Genomic DNA, 21,514 nt, shown 5'->3' on the forward strand with positions numbered 1-21,514 from the left:
AAAAGAAGGAAGGACGGAAGGAAGGATCGAGAGAGAATGGTGAATTAACCATATCACTTATTCCACATTTTAAATCACATTTTCGTTTATTAGCATTATTTTTGTTTTAAATCCCTTTATAGACAGCTAATATTTTAGTCTATAGGCTAGTCAATTGACCTTCCTATAAATAACATTGAGTCAAATTAAAAATTAACTTTTTGGAGGTGCAAATCTTTTACCATATGCTATATGTCTTTGCCATGGCACAACCTTGTTCTTGTCTCGTCCCGTGGGAAATAATATCTCTTGACAGCAACGCCTGGTGTTTATTACTCCTCAATTTAGCATGTAGTAATTTATTTTCACACAACTTATTCTTTGTAGTATTTGTAGTGATGTTTGAGGCTCTTGTCCTTGGCTGATTCCAAGTCCTTAATGCCACAGATTCAGTGTTCGCCCCACATGTCAGCCACCCATCTCTAAATCATGGGCGTAGGTCTCCAAGGGACCATGCCACAGCTCGGCATCTCTGTGTAAATCGTGAAAGACCAGAGGTCGTGTGGTAGTCATTGTTCTAAGAATAATACAATCAAAATAAGACTCTTCGTGGAATCCCTCTTTTCTTCCTGAAATCTTATGAGATCAAAGGGGTAACGGGCTTGCAGGGCGGAACCCTTCCTGAATGTACCATCCTGACTGCCACTTACAGTGTCTTAGTGGTTAATTTTACATTAGTTATGTTTTATTATTAGAAACAATAATAAGCAGTTATAATTTAACATTTTATGCCAAGCCTCTGAAAAGTGTTATGCAAATTTTACTATTATTAGAAAGCTATAATTTGCAAGCCATTGTCACTGTACTCTATGAGTTTGTTCTTTTATCTGATCTCTTAAAGGTTGTCCAGCCCCACCCCCCACCCCATCCCAAGCCACTTACTGTGATTTGGAATTATCCAAATTATCATCAAGTTGTTTAAATACTAAGCTGTATTTTACCTCATGACTTGTTCTTAGATAACACATAATTTCTGATACACAGTTTGGACAACAGACTGATATTTAAAATGCCTCTTGTAGTGTTTGAGCGAGCATAGCTCTCAACAATAGAACTGTATCCAGGCTCAGCCACGTGTTGTCTGTATGTCTCCATCTTTTTTCTTTTGAGAATGTTCTGAGGTTCTGGAAGGTACGTCCACATTTCAGAAATGATCAGCCCTCGATCCTAGTAACATATGACCTACTATTCACTTTCAAATGAAGAAACAACGTGTTTGCAGTCTTAAAGGCACAAGGGGAACTTTTAGAATTTTTCTTTACTCTTTATGTTTCAGTTTCTCTTCTGAGGGTAAAACCTTTTTTTCTCAAGAAAAAAAATATATTTAAAATCATATAGTAAGTATCTGGATTTGCCATGCTACATTGCTAGAAAAAAGATTTAATAATACCGTTCTTAAAATTTCAATATATTGAGACCATATCTGTTTTTAATATTTCTTGTCACTTAATATTCAGTTGGTTCTAATTGCTTATTTTATACATTATATTGTGATTATAATCTGAGCACATAAATTCTAATTTTTAATAATTTTTCTAACTTCTGATTTTTTTTCTCAAAGTGAGATTTGAGGAACGGCTATATTTTTTTTAACCCTTTACACCTCTCAGAATGTTTTACTTGCATATTAGAACTGTTATTAGAACTGTGACATGGTTGAATATTTTGTAATGGCTATTAAATTTCTCCCTTGAAACTTACACAATTTTGCTATTAGCATCTACTGTTTTGTGTTGTAAAAGAGAAACTGTAACCTACTCGGTTCATTTGTGGTTAGCTCTGGGGCAGAGGCCTTCAATAATTTTACAGATCTTCCAAGGCTATCATGATTGCTGGGAGAGTCCAAACCCAATGGGGTGGCCAAGACATGCACACCTCTTATTACGTTCATTCCCAGGGCTTCCTTGAATCACTACCTACATTTGACTTGCCCTTTTATTTCATTGTTTTCTCTCCATGAACATCTAGCAGTTCTTAGATTGAGTCCTTGTCTTCTTCCTTGGGCTACTTTACTCTCTTCTTTTCTTCTTTTTTCCCTCTGTAGTCCATATATTCATCATGTTTCTCCATCTGATGGATTCTACTTGAACATTGATGATGCATTTTGCCAAATTCAGACTTGAATTCTGCACTCAAAATGTCAGTGGCCTCCCCTTCTAATCTGGCATCAAGGGCTGTCTGCCACACTTATTCAGTTTCTTGCTGCTTTCTCAATGCTTCTTAATTTGTTTGGCTTTCCTAAATTCAACTTTCTTCATCTTTTTTTGAAAGCTGGAAAATATGCAGCTACACAACAACTTCTTAAATTTTGCTTTTTCAACAAGAGACCTCATGCAAGCCTCTTAATCCTCCTTTGGGTTTGTGGAATGTCTTGCTCCATCCTTTCAGGTCTTCCTGGCATATCCAGCTGTTTGTTTTGGTTCATTCATTCATGTTGAATGAAGAGAGACCTTCCCAGGCCTGAACTGCCTCTGCATTATTCAAGCCAGAGCACAACATCTTACAGCCTATCAGTAAAATTTCCCTCTTGAGTGTCAAGTAGATTCCTCGATGTGATTTGATTGAGCTTAGTGATGCAGCAGCTTCAGTTTCATATTGTCAGGAGTAACTTCTCCCTTCCCAGCTCCCCTGCCCCCCAGAGTGCCAGCATGCAGATCAGCCAGGCCTCCTTCCTCTCACCACCTCCACTTTCAGGGGGTACCGCTTGGGCTGCCAGTTCTTGATCTGCCTTGCTACTAGACAAAGCTTAGTTATTTGCTGTGAGAAGCACGGAGAGCGCAAGACTCATGGCTGGTACTGTCTCCAGTTCCTTCCTAATAAATTTAAGTTGTCTTTGTACTGGACACTGTGGGTCAAGTTACTCAGTGCTCAAGCCGACTTTTGCTGTCATCGTAGGCTTTGTGTTTGGCTGGCTTTAATATCGTTTTTATTTTCTTGCAATAGTTTTGATTCGAAGAGGGACATGTGTGCCTGTTTGCAACAAGACAGTCCTATTCCCTCCCCCGCCCCCCTTTTTGGGTTATATTTTTGTTATAATCAGGTTGTGACTCTTTGTTTTGTTTGTTTGTTTGTTTGTTTGTTTGTTTGTTTGAGACAGGGTTTCTCTGTGTAGCCCTGTTTTTTGACACAGGGTTTCTCTGTGTAGCTCTGGCTGTCCTGGAACTTGATCCATAGACAGAGATCCTCCTGCCTCTGCCTCCCCAGTGCTGGGATTAAAGAAGTATTTGCTCAAGTAATTTCTAGTTGAGGGTGGAGTGAGAGGGCTTAGTGGATAGCAGGGCTTTCGTAGAAGCCGGAGGCCTGAGTTCACTCCCTGGAGCAACAGTGAGGCAGGGCTGAACTCCGGGAAGCTGGGCTCTGAGTCCCACATGCACTTGGTACAGGTGTACACGCACTCCCATGCACAAGCATTACAAAAAAATTTTAAAGGAATTTCTAGTTGATTCCACTGATTTATGTGTCTTTTCCTTCAGCAGCAACAAACTGTGGCTTTCATTGTTTTAAATAGCATCCTCTGTTGTAAGACTTATCCCATGGACTGTGATTTCTTTTTCGGAAACCTCTGCTCAGTTCTCTGCTTCTTCTTTCAGAGAAACACCAAAATAAATGTTTACATGCCCCCCACCCCACTTACACAAACCTTCTCCAACACTAAAAATAATCTCTGAGACGTTAATGAAAGTGAGCTTACTGACTCTACAATTTAGGTTAGTAAGAACTCAAATTTACTTTTAAACTAGTTTTTGTCAGTGTAGTTTATGCTATCTGTGTTTGAGTACCAGCAAAGGTCAGAAGAGGGCAGTGGATACCCTGGATCTGGAGTTGTGAGCTACCCAAATTAGATGCTGGGAACCAAAGTCAGGTCCTCAGCAACAGAAACAGATACCCTTAACTGCTGAGGCATTTCTTCTCCACTTTAAGTAACGGTGATGACGCTGGAGAAGGAGGTCAGTGGAAAAAAGTCTGCCTAGTATTTGTGAGCCCCTGGTGCAATCCACAGAGGCGGTGTTAAAAAGGAAACAATAACAAACCCTTTAGCCTTGGATTTGATCCCCACAGCTACAGGGAAAAATCAAAAAAAGAAAAAGAAGGAAGAGAGAAAAAGAGAGAGCTAATCAATAATACCTGTCTTGATTATTAACGATTCAAGTATTACTTTACATCCCAAAGTAAACTTTAATGCTGTTTATGCCTCCCCAGTATATTTTTCAGTTAGAATCATTCCTAGTTGTTTTGTGTTTATGAAACTACTATAAGTGAAGTATTTTTATTGCATATTCTAGCTGATTGCTGGTAGAAAACTATTAATGAAATATTTTTTATTATGTGTTCTACCTGATTGCTGGTAGAAAACCGTTGGCGCCATTGAAATTTCTTTGGTTATCTCATTATCTGACTGAGCCCACTTTTTCTGTGTGAGGAGGATTAAATTCAATTCTCCTGGGTTTTCTGGGTCTGTGATCACATCATTTGAAGATAGGAACACGTCCCCACTTTGTCCAATAACTGCCCACGTTTTCCTGCATATCAATATCAATGCACGCTCCTGTTTGTATTCACCCCCTCGATCTCGACTTTCGGAAATTTGTGAGCCGCTTGTGTTTTGCCATCATTTGTGGCTGAAAGTGTCCCTAGGAGATTTTTAATGAGTTATAGCAACCAGCAGTAGATTTTTTTTTCTTCTTGCTGACTAGAATCTACTTGAACGCTGCATATTTATTAGATTTTTGATGTTATAAACAAAGTTTGGGTAGTTTACTTAAATTTACATATAAATCCTGCTGATTTTGATACACATTTAAAATAAAGATGAATAACCCTTTCTTGCTTTGATTCGTTTCTTCATATACCCATCTGTCTATCTATCCATCTCTCCTATATCCTACAGACCCTTGTTAGGGATGTGTAGTTCTGTTTGCATGATTGCTGTCCCCAAACGCTCACAGTTCAACAAGTGCTACCAAGCAAAAACATGCAGATTCATCAAGATCTTATTATGTACCAATTAATCCTAAGAAGTTCGAGGCACCTGTGACAGAAGAATTAAAGCAGGTTTCATTCATAGATGCTGTTTATTTCTTCCTGGAGACCCGGCTTCTTGGGCCCCGAAGTTTCTCATTTGAAGACAGTTTGGCATCATGCAGATAAATGGAGAGAATTTAAGCAAGTTTCAAGTGTGATAATTTTCTTCCTAAAGGAAATCCTTTTACTTTACAGAATAGTGACACAAATGTTCTCTGTAGAGATGGCATTGGCGTATGTACTAATACACAGAAGTGATCCTAAGATATTTTCTGGGAACCTACATTTCATAAAATGTGATAGATTTTTCTTGGGAATCATCAGTTTTTTTCTTCTAGACATATCCAATTTTAACTGTTAAATGCTGCTAAGAATCATTTAGCTATTTAGATAAAACTTTTATAACATTGAGCCACGTGCTGGTTTTCAACAAACTGACCTGTGGACTTGTCTGTGAGACTTTTTTTTTTTGATTGCTGATTGGCATGGGAGGGGCCAGTCCACTGTGGGTGGTACCATCCCTAGGCAACTGGGCCTGGGCTAATTAAGAAAGCAAGCTGTACAAACTAGAGGCAAGCCAGTCAGCAGCGTTCCTTCACTGCTTCTGTTTCAGTTCCAGTCTCCAGGATCCTGCCTTGAGCACCCACCCTGGTTCCCCTGGATGATGTACTATAACGTGAAAGTCAAATTAAGCCCCCCTTCCCAGATCTCTTTTGGTCATGGTGTTCATCATGTTTATGGAAGCAATAGAGACACAAACTAGAATAAACCATTTCCAAATTTTATAATAATTATGATTTTGATTTTTCTTTGCAGAAGCCACATGGAAATTTTGAAGCATTGACTACTTTAAATTTTAGAAAAAGAATGAGGGTTTTCGTTGTAAAAAAAAAAAGTCAGAAAGGAAGGTGTTTAATAACATTCTGAAGTCGGGCCCAAAAGATTTTGCTTGTACAAGTTTCAGTGAAACAAGATCCATGCTATTTGCCATGCCTCTGAATCTGAACATTTGACTTAAACTTCCCTTTTGGCATTTTTCTTCCCTCACGCGCCGTCCTTTATTTGTGAGGTAAGATTGGAGGACTCTATGATCCTCGGCAGTTCCCAGTCTCCCTTTCATTTACTGCACTGCATTCAGACAGATTTTAAGTTTGAAAGGGAAGTAGATATCCGATGGATATTTTGGAAGCAATCACGCCTCTTACTGAGATGCACAATTACAACCGAAAGGCTCGGCACGTAACTCTGCAGTTGCACACACAGCTGATTCCCGTATTTTTCATTAAATAAATTAGTGTGCTGGGTTTCCCAGCCTGGGTGGTGGTGCTGACGTCAGATTTTTCTCATGCCCACTGCAGGCCCTCAGCTCCAGAAGCAGCTTTATTACCTCCTCTGAGCAGGGTTAGAGAGTCAGACAGAATTATTAGCCATAATGAGCCCAGGCTTCTGCTTCAGGGTTAACGAAGAAAATCCCCACAGGTCTCAGGCCTTTCCCTGGAGATCCAGCCCTCTCTCTGAGGCAAGAGCATGGTTGCTAGCATGTCCAAGGTAGAAGAAGCCTGGCATGGATAGCTTGCTGATCAGTGTTGCTCAAGGGTCTCTTCTTGCAGCAGAGGAGGCGCAGGGCAGGAAGGGTTAACGAGCCTTTTTTTTTTTCTTTTATTTAGGAAGGCTTCCAAATCTCACTTTCTACTCCATCACCGTCTGTGCTTATCGGGAAGATACATTTCAAGCTACTCACCCTCCAACAACTTACCAACAACTCGAAATATAGCCGATCTCAGGTCTTTGAAAGCTGCAGTGTTTACGTTTGACTCTATCTGTTTATGTCTGCACCTGACAGCCATTGCTGTGTCCAGACTCGTCACTTGTGTGGTGGTAAACTGAGGCTGAGAGGGCAGTTGTGACTTGCCCCAGATCTCCCAGGCAGTATGTGCTGTGCAGAAGTTAAATCTCAGTTCTTTGAACTCCCAACTGTGTCCATTTCCGGCAGCTAAGTGAGTGTTCCATGGAGCACCCATCACACACACACACACACACACACACACACACACACACACACACACACACACACCCTGGGTGACCAAGTGTGGAAGGAGAAGCAGGGAAAACTAAGCCATCAGTTTATGACAGAGAACAGTGAACACTTAGAGTGGACCCTCTCGAGGTCATAGATATTTATTATCTGCTTGGTTTAAAAAAAAACAAAAAGCAAAAAACTGGCATTGGAACCATGATTTGCAAAAGTTTGGAATGCTTGCTAGCTGAGTGTGATGAGGCACTAGTTACAGCAGCTGGTGGAGTGATGAACCAGTAGACTCAGTATTTGCAATTGATGAGTCATTCTTACTGGAAACGTGGAAACAGGCGGAGATGTCTATCCTTGCCAGCCGCTGCAGAATTGAACAGTGACCTACACCAAAATTTCCATAGACTCTTGCAGCCTTCCCAATGTCAGTCTTCCAGATTCTGTCATGGCCAGTGTAATGTCTCAGCAGTGAGTAGACACCGCCAGGGACCTTTCAAGGTGGATGTCTTGTCTAGGGTTCATGGCTGTGTCTCTGGACTCTTAGCACTGTGAGTTTAATTAAGCAGTGTCTTTCCTGTCAGAGGCATCCTGTTGTTAAACTGTGAGTGAGTTATTTCAATCACCACCGAGAAGACACATTTCGGTAAGCAAAACACCATTTATGCTCACATACACGGGGAGTTCTGTTGTAACCATAACAATCACTTAACATCGAATTGTTAGTTAAAATACTGTGCAAAATTGAACTTTAAAAAACAAAAGATTAAGGCATGGTTGCCCTTTCACACATGTGCTGATGACCAAAAGGAGACAGAAACAAAACACTTTTGGTTTTGGAATTTGCCAGACATATATCCAAAGTACTTAACTAAGTAGGTATATAATAATCTACATACCAGAGGAAAGTGGTGTTCAAATCCTTATTCTCCCTCCATCCCTCCCTGCCCCCTCTGTGTCTCTCTCCTTTCCTCCCCTTCCTCTCTCCCCTCTTCCCTCCCTGTCTCTCTGTTTCTCTCTCCCCCTCTCTCCTTCCTTCTCTCTCTGTGTCTCCCTTTCTCCCTCCCTCTCCTTCCCTCCCTCCCTCCTGCCAGCCCTCCCTCTGTCAGGTTTGATTCCATTCTAAGCCATTGGTTCTCTTGAGAAAGAGGCCAGACCAGTTTGAGATGCAAGCAGGCTTAGAGGAGCAATTGAAGTCGGCACACGGGAAGGGGGATGATAAAATCATCTCAGAAAATAATCAACAAGTAACCTGAGAGTTTGTCTTGAGGGTAGTATCGAAGGTTATGCTGGGTTGTTAATTTTCCAGCTCAGCAGTTGTCTCAAAAAACAAACAAACAAACAAAAAACAAAAAAACAACTTAAAGAGAAATGGTTACGTTTTTAAAAGAAATGAGGAAATGCAGTGCCATTGGGAGAGGGAATGCTGAGACTGAGCGGGGTCCACAAGCCGGTGAGCCCGGGAAAACCACAGTGCTCACATCTGGGTACTAGTTTTGCGTTGGGAAATCAAGGGCAAAGTCACTTGAGCAGAGAGCACTGGAGTTTACGAGGTTCTTGGTTCACAGATGTGACCCCCGTGCCTAGACCTAGGTGTTGCTATGGAAATAAATGTGAATAGTGGGCACAGCTCCAGTGTTGGGTGAACTCATCCACTCATCCACTTCCATCACCGTGGGCAGGGTTTAGGAGACCCTTGGCCTATTCCCTTAGTTTCCCCTTCCGTAAAGTGGGAAGAAGCCTGTTTGGCACCCCAGATGTGACGAGTGACCAGGTCCAGAACAGCCTGTAGTGTCGTCTTCTCTCTCTGCTGCTCGGTGGCACTCCTCAAACTGTTGGCCCATGGTTACTATGGCAACACAGCACAGGGTGACGTTGCTTGGGTTGCTTGGAAATAATGACAAGTGTAGGCAGCAGGGAAGCAGAGACGGTGGCAACTGGCCTCTGAAGAGTGACTGGGTCTGTGGAAAGTAACAAAGGCAGCTGTGCCCAAGTGAAGGGACAGACCAGGGAGCCCGCCCGCGTAAGGAGCCGCTGCTAGCACCCCTCCATCCCACAGCGGACACTGACATCATCTTGCAGTGCCCACATGTGCCTGGGCGTATAGATTGCAGTTTATACATAATTGCCTGGGTCATTTTATTCCTCATAGTTCAGACTTGAAACACAGTAACTATTGGTTGTTGGTTTCAGTATCTATCTGCTCAGTTTCCTTAAAGATGGATGGATTGTCGTCTCAAACCCGCTTCTGTAGCCCACTTTATTCTTGTGGCTGAGTCATTCCATGTCAATGGCAATTAAAACACGTATGGCTGGAAACTGACTTTTCACTTCCTTTCTTCTAAAGTTGAGTGAAATCACTGTAAACAAGATTTATTTATTTATTTATTTTGAGCTATTGTCAATCAGTTTCTTCCTGTTGCTCCTCAACTCCTGGGTCTGTTCTTCACTCAAATGGTAGGGCATGGGAAAGACTTGCTCTCAATATCATCATCCATATGTCTCAGGTCTGTCCATGCAGTGACCTACATGGTTCAAACAAGATAGTGGTTCTCTGTCTTTCTAGGGTCTCAGAAACCCATGGAATGTTCCTTCCTCATAGCTCATGTCTGGTTCTGTTCTAGGATTGCTGTGTCCTGAACAAGTGTGTGGGGTTGGTTGGATGTGGCGAGAGGCCAAGAGCTGGAAGGCTCTCAATGTGATATCTCCACCTCAGAAAGCGCACCCGGGGTCCTGCCTTACAGGAGGCCACTCTCTGAGGCCTACCCCGGAGACTTGTTGATCCACAGGGCTGTGCAGCTGCTAGACAAAGCCAAGCCAAAGAGGGGGCCGTGGACTTCTTCATGGCCTCTCAGGGTCAACAGTCACTTCCCCAGACAACCCAGAGCGCCAGTGTAACTGCCCTTGACATTCAGAAGCCCTCCCCCCAACTGCGCCCTCAACAACCCCTTCCACTGCACAAGGAAGACTGAAATGACCTCTGTGCAGGGCCTCCATATGGAAATAGCCTATGTTCTGTGTTGGTGGGAGAGCAAACAAAAGGAAGGATAATTCAACCAGTGAGGAGCCAGTCTCCGGATCCATGTCCCTCCCGCAGTGCAGTTGAGGGACAGTCTGCTCAGTCCTCTCTGTCCCCTTCCTTCCTGACCCTCCTTAGGTGCCAGGTGTAAGAGGAACAGCACCAGCCACCTTTTATAGTGCTCCCTCTGTGTTCTGCAAATGTCTCCCTTCCCATGGCATACGCTCCCATTAGATCCCATGGCTCAGAGGGCCTGCTAACACATCTAGGCCAAACACAGTCGCGCTGATAAGATTTTTCACAGGAGTCCCTAAAAATACATTTCTCCTTAAATCATCCTTGCAAGTCACCAAACAGCCATAGAACTTGAAGGACAGGAGTGGCTTTAGGAACTGCCAAGCCCCCTCCCTCTCAAAGCCCAGAAACTGGATTCCTGGGGAGCAGAAATCACAGCAGGAGCAAGAGAGGCCAAGGACTATTTCAAGTCCCATCATGAAGAAGGAACAAAGCAAGCGCCCTGTCAGAGCAGGCACAGACTATGAGCTCTGGAGTCTGTCCAGCCGTGTGTTTGCCCATTCATCTTCTGGCTCCCCATTCAGTAAGGATTTGTCCAGTGTTTGCTGTGTCCCAAAGTTAGAGGCTTTGCTAGCGGTCAGGGGATACGCACGGACCCTGTCCCTTTCTCAAAGCCACTACACTGAAGCTATGAGATAACTACCTGAGCAGTGAACACTGACGAGGGCTTCAGAGGGAGATGTAGCAAGATGAGCCTGCATGAACCAGGGGCCTGATGCAATATTACATCAGAAAGGCTTCCCTGTAGGGTGACCTCCAGGGTGCGGCTGTCTGGGTGAGTATTCCCAGCGGAAGGATCCATGAGGTTAACGCTTGGAGGCAGGATGTGTCTGGTTACCCGAGGACACAGATAAGACCAGAATGGCTGGAAGGGAGGCAGAGGTCATTTTAGACAGGTGGTCAGAGAAGCCGTGAGGCCTCCATGAAGGTCTTTGCGTTGCAAACCATTGTAAGGTCTTGACTGGGATGTCTAGGGCTGTGGGCAGACAGGCCATGAGCTTCCTTTGTGCTGATTTGTTTGCGGGGCTGTGGCAGAGGGTTGGGAAATAGTGTGGGCAGATGGCTTGAGAGGTCACAGCACAAAAACACACAGGAACAAATCGGGTGGCTTGGGTGAAGATGGAGAAGCCCAGGAGATGATGGAAAGCAGCCGGACCCCAAGGAGCTAGGACGGCGGCACCCATGTTGTCTTTGCATTGCAGGGCGTCTGGGGGAGGAAGAAAAGGACAAAGGAGAAAGAGAGGAGCGGACGAAATAGGTGTCTGGGAGACATCATTGTCTAAAGCTGTAAAGATCCACCCTGAGTTTGACACTGCAAGACTGGACAGAGATGTGCGTAAGCTGAGGCCTGGTGGGTATTGCAGGCTGCTTGCGTTCCAGCCCTCCCGCTGGCTCCCACGCGCCTCTCTCTTCCAGGCAGCGCAGGCCACCAGGCATGAACTCTGTGATAGTTCTCATGCTTATTACCTTCCACCTGAGAAATCTTATCGCAAATGATGCTGGGTAAATGTTTGTTCTAAAAGCTCTGCCTGGTCTTATCTCACCATTAAGTATGCTAACCTGGGGTGAGAGCTGTTATCCTGGTAACCTGTGAGTGGGTCCACACTGCACTTCCTCCAGCACCGCCTGACTCTCGCCTTCCTCTCGGTGACATTGTACTCTGTGCGAAGCAGTTCAGTAGGTAGAAGGGAGGCCGCTGACACTTCTGTTCTGTGACCGTGTGTGTGTGTGTGTGTGTGTCTGTGTGTGTGTGTGTGTGTGTCTGTGTGTGTGTGTGTGTGTGTCTGTGTGTGTCTGTGTGTCTGTGTGTGTGTGTCTGTGTGTGTGTGTGTGTCTGTGTGTGTGTGTGTCTGTATGTCTGTGTGTGTGTGTGTGTGTGTGTGTGTGTCTATGTGTGTGTGTGTCTGTGTGTGTGTGTGTCTGTGTGTGTGTCTGTATGTCTGTGTGTCTGTGTCTGTGTCTGTGTCTGTGTGTCTGTGTGTGTGACTGCCGGGTGTGTGTGTGACGTGTGTGTGTGTGTGTGTGTGTGTGTGTGTGTGTGTGTGTGTGTGTGTGACTGCAGTGTGTGCTGAACCATTCTTGTGAGGGGTATCAGCCACACCCGGTTCTTACATCACTCTCCACTGCAGCTCAGCGTGTACACAGCCGTATATATGCACACATGGAGATATTTATGGACTCCCATGATGCCACGCACAGTTTCTGCTCAGGAGAGAATAGCCTTGCCTTCAGCTGCTGCCTCCTTCCCACTAATCTCCCTAGACCTCTGGACTTGCTGATATTGTACACTGTACATATCAAAGCCCTTAACCTTTGAAATGTGCACCTGCCTTCCTTGCCGTTGTTCCAAGCCAGCCAGTAATGGGTAAAAAAAAAAAAAGTCACAAGAACAGAGTCCTCCATCCAGGAGCAGGTCCTGCCTTTGCAAAGAAGCTCCATTTTTTAACACAACTGATATTTCTGTCCCTTCTCTCCTCTCATGTTACACTACTGCTGGAAGTCCGTGTTCTCACCTTGGGCAGCATCTGAGGACCCAGCCCCACCCCTCCTGTGGGGCCAGTGGACAGTTTACCTGACTGAAATGGCAGGGCTGTGAGACAGCCACCTAGAATTGCTTATCCAGCTGTGTGTCTTCAAGCCACTGTCTTTCCTCCTGGCTCTTCAGGCCTTCCTTCTGTAGCTCACCAACTCCCACTTCCGCCCACCCACCGTCTTCCCAAGCTCCTTCCTTTCCTTTTCTTCCAAGGAAAGAAAGGAGCCTGGGAAGGCTTGCAGGGGAGGCTGGCCCTCCTCTGTGAGCTTTGCTCATCCCCCTGTTACTGGGATCAGCCCTGAGGTTCCAAAAACAGCTGTCCAAGGGCCCAGCTGACACCAGTGCAGAAAGCATGGGACATTCCCTCTGTTGTTCTGCTGTGTCCCTATGCCACCAAGTACACCAGCGTTGTATTTGTGCCCTGACTGCTCTTGTCCTCTCGCCACCTGGAGAATCAGTGAAGAGCTCGCTGCTGACAGCTGTGCACACATATGCCCTGCTACTGCAGCGGTGGACGCCAAGGCTGTCCTTCTTAGCAATCCACCTCCTTCTCCCTTCACGTTGGATGGTTCGGAGGAGTTTCTTCCATTGTTTTTCTTTTTCTGTCATTTTCCTGGTGCTTCTTAACGTCTGTCACCTCTAAGAAACTCAGTGAACCGTGCCATATCCTGCTCAGGTAGTCCTTTGGTCTCCAAGTCTGGCTTGCCCTTGCTCTCACTCGGTGAATGTGCGTGTCTCTTAGCCATCCTGTGGCCTGAGGAACTCGGATTCCACCTCATGTTCAAGTTCATGTCCATGACTTCTGTGCCCCATTTCCAAACACCTGGGCACTTTCAACACTTTCACCTGGGGCACAGCTTCAGGTCCTTCTGCCCACATAGACCACAGCTGTGAACTTCTCTTAGCCTCATCTCCTTCCTTTTCTCCTCGACCCCAAAAGGTTACTGTTTGTTAATGAGTTTCTAACATCCGTGATCTCTATGTGGCCTTTCTTTGCTGCCCATAACTACAGTGCAGTGTTACCTGGATTTTTCCTTTCCTCTTCACCTGTTGCTCTAGCCTTTGGCCAGATCCCTACCTCTTGCAAACTCTTCAGAACAAATGTTTGGAGATTGGCTTCTCTATGGAGTTTTCCCCAGGCAAAGTCCTATCTTCCTTTGCCTGGTACCATTTGAAGTTCTCTGTGCTCACTCTGCCAGTGCCAGTTCATGTACACTTGGGCATCCCCAAACCCCACAACACTGTTCTTGATGAGGAATGCCCCACCCAAGGTGCGTCATGGAAATTTAGGGCAGATATCTGGAACTTAGTGGACGTGAGTAGACAGATTTTGATGTCCTGTGATGGACATGACTCCATGGACTTTCACGACCACTAAATGTCCTGCCAGTCACATAATGTAGGGAGTCTATTCTTAGTGATAGGAGCTGTGATCCCAACTCTGCTTCATCTGTTTACACCAAGCTTTAATTCTGGGCTGTCTTAGAGTAGTTGAATTGTTATAGACTACAGCAACCAGCAACTGGATAAACAGAAGTGTGTCCCTAACAACTTGGGAGCTTCATTTGGGCTGGTGCTGTATGTGTGCATGCACACACAAACGCGCAGGCACGCCTCGCACACACACAGACACACACACACAGACACACACACACACACACACACACACACACACACACACACACACACACACACACACCATGTTTACTCTGAATTCCTCCTTCTACTTCTGTGGGCAACCCTGAGGTTCCAGAAGCAGAACTGCCCAAGGTCCTTCCAGCATCACTGCTGTTTTGAAAAGCCATGCCACTGGTCACGCCTGTGACAACCTGTGTCTGTGTCCATCACACTTATGCTGTGTTCATGCAGACGTCAGCTTCCTATTGTCCTCTACTACGTCTGTGCCTTGGTAGCTTAATTGCCAACAGTTATGGCAATGCACTGATTGTTTTAAACGTATGTCCATCAACAACATGAGGCAACCCTTCTTTCTGAGGATATTAAAAGGTGAGAGGGGAGCCCTGACCTTCGTAGGTGTTGTTTATTCCCTTTTACCTCACTGTACCTATAGTTCCTGACACCAACAGCTTAAGAAGGAGACAATCATTTTGGCTCATGGTTTTAGAAGCATCAATGCATCTTGGTGGGGGATACATGGTGGGGCTCAGTTAAGAGTGTTGGTCATGTGTGGCAGCCTGTCCGTATCACAGCAGCCTGGGGAGCCAATCAAGGGGTCCACAGCCTCTCAGAAGAACAAGATGAGGAACAAAACACAGAGCAGGAGTGTGTGAGGGATAGGATACACTCAAACTGTAATAGTGGCAGATGAAGGGACCATTATGTTGGTGTCGGGGAGAGAGTGTAGGTCAAAGGTCAGCTGGGAAGAAGTGTTCACTAAAGACTGGGCCAGGGAAGGAAAGGGAAATTCTAGCAGTGGGATTTGGAGCTCCACCAGCACCTTGTGTGCATGCAGCCATGGGTTGCTGGCCACCCAGGAGACAAATACCATGTCCCACTTGAATGTTATCTATTACAGTTGCTTTCCTTCAATACTGAAGGGAAATTCTTAACTGAATTAAATTTGGAGAGAAAACACAATGGAAAAAAACCACAGTTTGAAAACAACGATGCGTTGAATATATTCTATCTGGATGTGGGTTTAGGAGTATACTTAGAGTTTTTCTCTTTTCTATTTAAAGATGGGATCTCTGTCTCTGTGCATTCCTGGAACTGGCCGTGAAAGTAGATGGGAAGTGTTCAAATATGAAAATGAACCTTGGATTTTATGACGTTTTTACTTATATTTTAAGACACACATGGAAAGAAAATTTAGCTGAGAATCTTTCCTTTATTGCCTTTGTGATAGATAAAGCTGACCTATTTGTGCCCTTGGGAGTCTCTGTCTCATTTCCCCCAGCAATGTATCAGAAAGTGTGTCCAAAGGGACTGAGTAACAATGGGGATGCCATCCCCAGGCCCCACTCAGGATGAGGGCTGTCCAGGTGAAGATTTCGCAAAGGTTTCTGGAGCTCACATAGAAGGGACTCCATGACTCGTATCCCCCACCATAGAGAGAGTTCTTCAGATAAATATGCATGCACACATATATACTCACTGTTCTTCAGATGTGCGAGCGAGCAAACACTCACACATCATTGGCTTCCAAGCCTGTTGGGGATACAGGGTTCTTCATTGTGTTTCTGTCTGTGCAGCGTATATTTACTAACACAATATGCCCAGTGCTTTCTGGTGACATTCCTCACAAGCTGAAGAACAACCCTGCCACAGTTTACATAGCTGCCTCATTCTTAAAGGCATGACTGACACTAAGACAGCTCAGAAATTTAAAACTTAATGCAGGTATCCCTGAAGACTCTAGATGAGTATAGACCAGCTACCATAAAGAGAGCCCTTGTATTATACTGCTAATTATGTTGTGTGACCATAGATATTTATGGATTATGTGTTATCAGCCCCTTGATCAGTAAGCTCAAAGGGTTTGGTCTGTCACACAGATACCTAGAGGAAAACTAGAAGCCAGGTGGGAAAAGCTGGTTTCCATCCCTTAACTTTCAAAGTTCCATTTTGTAGATAATTCTTTAATAAATGAAAAAAGAAAACAATTCAAAGGAGTTTGTGAGAACAGATCCCTTTGTTGGTAACTGTGATGGCTGAACTGATTTCTGTGAAGAGATGGTGGGGTTCTCTACTTACTTCCTTGGACTGTCATCTCTGTCACTGCTGTCTGTCTCTTGGTCCACTGAGCTGTCTCGTGGAAGCCTTGTTTGACATATCTTCCCCAAGGCAGTGATTACTAGACAGTATGGTATCACATCCCACTTTCAGCCCAGGTGCTTCAGCCAGTGGCCCCTCCCGACTTCTGTGGTCACTGCCTCTGCACCGGATAGGCCTGGGATGTGGCTAACTCAGTGATGAGTGGAGGGAGCTTACAGTGAGCTGTTCTAAACAGTCAGTTTGGGGAGGGGATGCTCAGATAACAACCTCTTCCCAGGAAGGAAAGATTATTTTATTTCAGGGTTTTTAAGTCATGTGCTGTGGCATAGCCTATAATTCCAGTCCTAGTGGACTGAGGCAGGGGAATTGCCAGAGTTTAAGGCCGGTTTGGGCTACATAGTGTATACCAGGCTAGCCCAGGCTGAAGAGCCTGTCTCAAAGACCACTCCACCACTCCTGTTTACCCCTCCACCACCCCCCATAAAAATCCCGCTGTGATATTGCATGCCCGTAACTCCCAGCCATCTGGAGGAAGCTGAGGCAGGAAGGTAGGTCAGTTTGAGCTCTAGGCTCTCCAATACTACCCAGTGAGTAGAGAGACCCAGCCTCAAACCAAGAAACAAAACTGCATCCTTTAAGCATTTAAATGTTGAGAATGAGAAACCCAGAGATTGTAAAAAATGAGAAATAGGGAGTCGCAGAGCCAAGAGCTCTTCACTGTAATTAGATGTATGTGAAATAAAATTAAAGGCATCCTGTCCTATGAGTTACTCGTTGGCTAATGAGTCCTTGACTGTCTTGACTCAGGAACCGGTTTGTTTTGCAGGATCCTTTAATCAGTGCCGCAGGAGGCCTTGTCTGGCAGACAGCTAACAGCAGCCAGGTGACCAGGAGTGAACCAGGAGGGCTGTGCCTTCCCTTACGGCAGTCTTAAATTTTGATCAATCTCATCCTCAAGATTGGACATGATTGATGTTTTTTTCCCTTCAGAAATGTGCAAATTATCCACAAAGTGATGGCTCTGCGGGGACACCTGGGGGGTCTTCAGCCTGGGCTTGTCTGAGGGTGTGGAACCAGGGGAAGCCACCTCCTCCTCTCCCACAGTGCAGGGCCAGGCATTCCAAACTTCCCAGCTGCATAATTTAGCAATTGCCAAAGAACATCAGCCGCAGATTCTTTCATGTAGTCCAGAGCCACAGCTCTCTGAAAAGCTAACGCCTAGAATAGTTTCAAATAAAATTCTGAAAAAAATGGAAGTGCCGTGTGAGGAAAGGACCCTAAAAATAGCTGACATTGGTGTGTAGAGTTGAATGGATATACCTTCCGAGTTTCAGTAAATAATAGAGAAAGCCATTTATCTTTGAACTTTGAGCTAGTCTCTCCTTTAAAGACAGCGAGCCTGGGTATGAGGCTTAGGAAGGATGTGTGCCTGTGATTCACAAAACAGCCCTTTCTTTCTGACATCTGTCACCAAGGGTCACCAGAGGAAGGTCCTTTTGCAGAGCAAGACCACCCTTCCTCAAAGACCTGAATTTTGAAAGCCCCTGAGTGGAGCATGTTGGTCTGAACCCTCATTCTCCCAGAGCACTCACCTGGAACTGGTCTCCTGGTTGTCTTCTGCTTGGTCTAGTTTTGGCTTTGTTTTGATTGGTCAGGCATGTAGCCACCAGCCTCCTGCCCTCCTACAGCTACTGCTGTAGCAATTTGTGAACACACAGACATCCTGCTGGTGACCTGAAGCAGCCATCTTTGTTTCTTTACCACCCTGATGCCTAACAGAGAATAAGGCAGCAAGGGACACTGCTAAAGGTGGTTGTCCAGCTTGCACACTGGTCACTCCAGCAGGCTGATTAAATACAGACTGTGGCATGACCTGGTCTTCCAAGGTTGGGTCTCTGGGAGGAACCAGGAATCTGCATAAGTTTCAAGGGGCTACAGTGCTGCTGGCTCAGGTCCTTCCTGTACTTTGGAAATCATGAGGCTGAGTAAGAAGGTGTTGAGGCTGAGTTACTCATCACTGGGGCAGCTTCCCACACCAGTCTGCTGGACAACAGCAGAATGAATCAGGGCACCTGCTGGGATGTCTCTCTAGGTCATAGCCAATGACCCCGTCCAAACCTTATTCCTGTACCCTTGAGCTTGGTCTGTGTTAAAATGCAAATGTTCATTGGAGGAGGATCAGGAGTTCATTCAGCAAACATGTAAGAGTGTTTTCTACAGACCCGGTAGGTGTTGAGCTGAATTCAAAGGATTCCAAAATAACAGCCAGACTGAATTATAGGCAGAAAGCAAATTCCTTAAGAGTTTTCACTGTGGTGGGCAACAGTTGGGTAAGTCGGTATTTACAGTATCGTCAGTATTTACAGTTGTTGTAAGTTAGGAAGTAAGGACATGTGTTTATAAAGAAACAATGAGGCTTGAGGGCAGTTATAGGTAAGGGGATCAGTGATCTGTGCAGTCACGTATCATCTACAAGATAGTGTCTTTCTCCCAAAATCACTGCTCGGGGAAGATGTCCCACCCAGATGCAATCATAGCTTCCTGGTATCGCTCTTCTGTGGAGGGGAAGAGGCTGAAAGCGGATTTCATCAATGAATATCTATGGAAGGACTCATTTCTGTCACCTTGCGTTGTGATTCCTTACTGTTTACAATGCTTTTGTATTTCCCCTATAACAAGTCCTGTGATAGCCACCATGACATGTAGGAGAAACCCAAGAAAGTTGCTCTCAGAGAAGTTGACTTACCCGGAATAGAAGAGCAGGAACCCTGGTGACACATGGAGTGAAATATCAGGCTGCCGTGTGAGGAATTCCAAGCAGTGCTAATGAGGCGTCACATCTTCCTTTTCAAACACTGAATCTTCGAACTCATTGTTTAGCACACCAAAGCGCATCTCCGTTTGCATGCTAAGCTTCCATTGGACATGTGCATAAAGTTTACAGATTGAGAAGGGGACCAATGCACTCAACTGGAACTCCAATCACACTGGAACATTTTCCAATAGCTGAACCGGGGGTGGGGAGGGCAATTTGAATTTGAAGGATAAAGATTTAAAATGCAGCCACTTAGTCACACTAGTCATGGTGGTGGCCACAGGGAGGAGGTTGGACAGCACGGCCCAGTGCGTATCCATTCTTCCAGTCACATGAAGCCTAGCAGATCCAGTATTGAATTAGGTCTGCGTGAGGGCTTATGCCACCCGGGCCCACCGGTAACAAGTTAAAACTTGGTCTTCTCCATCCTCTCGTGTCATCATAGCTCATGATGGACTGTCCCAAACCTAATTCAGTCTGTTTTGTCTCTCAGGGCCCTACAGCAACCTGCTTGTATCTACTTGTGACAATGAAGGGCGGTGGTGTGGCATCTTTGATGACTGGCTACACAATCTGTAGAATAGGAACAGAGAGCATGCTGGGTAGATGGATGCATGCCAAAGACCTATTAATAGACTTACAACAGCAGTGTGTTCTTGTTAGTGCACACCCCTTTCATTAATATAAAGTATCTGTCATTGAAAGCTTGCCAGTCCTCTTCTTAAAAGCAAGTTTATATTAATTATGTATATACAGAATCTTAAAAAAATGATATGTAGAGTCTTAACCCCTCCCCTGCAAAAAAGAACCTCTAGAAGCCAAAAGTAGAGTTGCATTAATCAGGGACTATAGAATGGATCATTGGGAAAAGTTGGTCAGAAGATTTAAAAATGCAATTTGACAGGGTGGTTAAGTTCAATAACACAATAGTCACAGTTGAAAACAAGGCACCGAGTTCTTGAAAACAGCTGACAGTAGATGTTAAAGTATTCTTGCCAGAAAAACAACAGGAAAGTATTTGAAGTCGTACATATGCTAGAGTATCTTGCTTAATAATATGTACATGTTTCAAAACATTGGTTATACTCCATAAATATGTTCTGTTTCATTGGCCAATGAAAATAAGTATTTTTAGAGGCCAGTTTGCCATGACAGTTTGTAAACCCAAATTCTGGTTGCTTTATCATAACTCTTAAGTGGGACTCCTTTCTGTGGACTGAAGGAGCCACTGTGTGTGGCTTTTGTGAATAAAGACCACTGAATCTTTATTCTTGCCATCTATGCGGAAATATCTAGGTTCGCCTATTTCCGTCCCACCTGTGAAGCCTGTGGGGGAACTCTACTGCCTTTGAGGACAGCATGTATCTCCTCTTTGTTGTCTTGCAAACTGCCTAGGACTTGAGGACTTTACATAATGTTTTCTGGGTATGAAGTAAATGTGTCTAGAATACCATCTGAGGTCCCTTTATCACCGAGACCTGTGCCGATGGCCAGACACCTTTTCTCAGCTATTGCTTACCCCACCCTTGGTTCTTCACCAGCTTTGGAGGTGGAGTCGAAGCAGTGAAGCTGCAGGTTCCGTCCCGTCTGTGAAACCTGATGCAGAGTAAATTTGGTCATTAAACTCGTCTTCTTAAGCTCCCCAGCCTAAGCTACTTGATGTTGCTGTTGGAGCACACACTGCCAAACAGACAAGTGGGAGCCTGCTTGGCTCCCTCCAATATTTTACAATTGAAGTTAGCTGTGTGTCACAGCTTTCGTCGTTGCCCATTTCCTTAAACGTGCATTCGTATATAACTCAGGCAAGTACTTCCACGACAAATAAGAGAGTGGTGGGGTTGACAAAGCAGTTCCCACCATCCACAGAGAGGTCTTGCTAATCAAGGTTAAATGACCAGACATAAAAGTACGGGATATTATCGTGGTCTCTCCAGTAAGAGACATAGCAGCTCTCTCCAGGATGGAACCCCCAACAGCAAGATAGTTTGTCTGGCTTTGTTTTCCCAGAGTTAACTAATTAACATCAATTAGGAGACTCACTTTTTCTGGGAACATTTGGGAAACACTTAATTGCTGCCCCCTGAATTTCTTTAGTACATGCTATTTTGAAATGCCATCAGTATGACTAAGTGATGGTGGTGCACTCTGATACATGCATGGGTGGTGGCCTCGTGGCATAAGTCTCATCAACAGTACTCTTGCAGGCCCGGATAGTGTAGGACAATCACTTGATGTGACCTTTTGATGCCT

General features: G+C 44.8%; 1 protein-coding gene across 8 annotated transcripts in view; it reads left to right on the top strand.

Annotated features, from left to right (window-relative positions):
• The window catches only part of Mbnl2 (muscleblind like splicing regulator 2), a 155,056-nt gene that overhangs the window by 25,179 nt on the left and 108,363 nt on the right, over window positions 1-21,514 (top strand). Inside the window, exon 2 of one of the 8 annotated variants that reach the window (XM_027393914.2) lies at window positions 6,729-6,845. The exons of 4 other annotated variants lie outside the window; for them this stretch is intronic. The gene's annotated coding sequence lies outside the window, so the exon portion shown is untranslated. Of the gene's footprint in view, window positions 1-6,728; window positions 6,846-6,913; window positions 7,059-7,583; window positions 7,734-11,385; window positions 11,533-21,514 lie in introns of those variants that run through there. 3 more of the 8 variants (XM_035453436.1, XM_035453435.1, XM_027393913.2) reach the window with 3 other exon arrangements.

This window comes from Cricetulus griseus, assembly GCF_003668045.3.
Source record: "Cricetulus griseus strain 17A/GY chromosome 1 unlocalized genomic scaffold, alternate assembly CriGri-PICRH-1.0 chr1_1, whole genome shotgun sequence".
NCBI classification, from domain to species: Eukaryota; Metazoa; Chordata; class Mammalia; order Rodentia; family Cricetidae; genus Cricetulus; species Cricetulus griseus.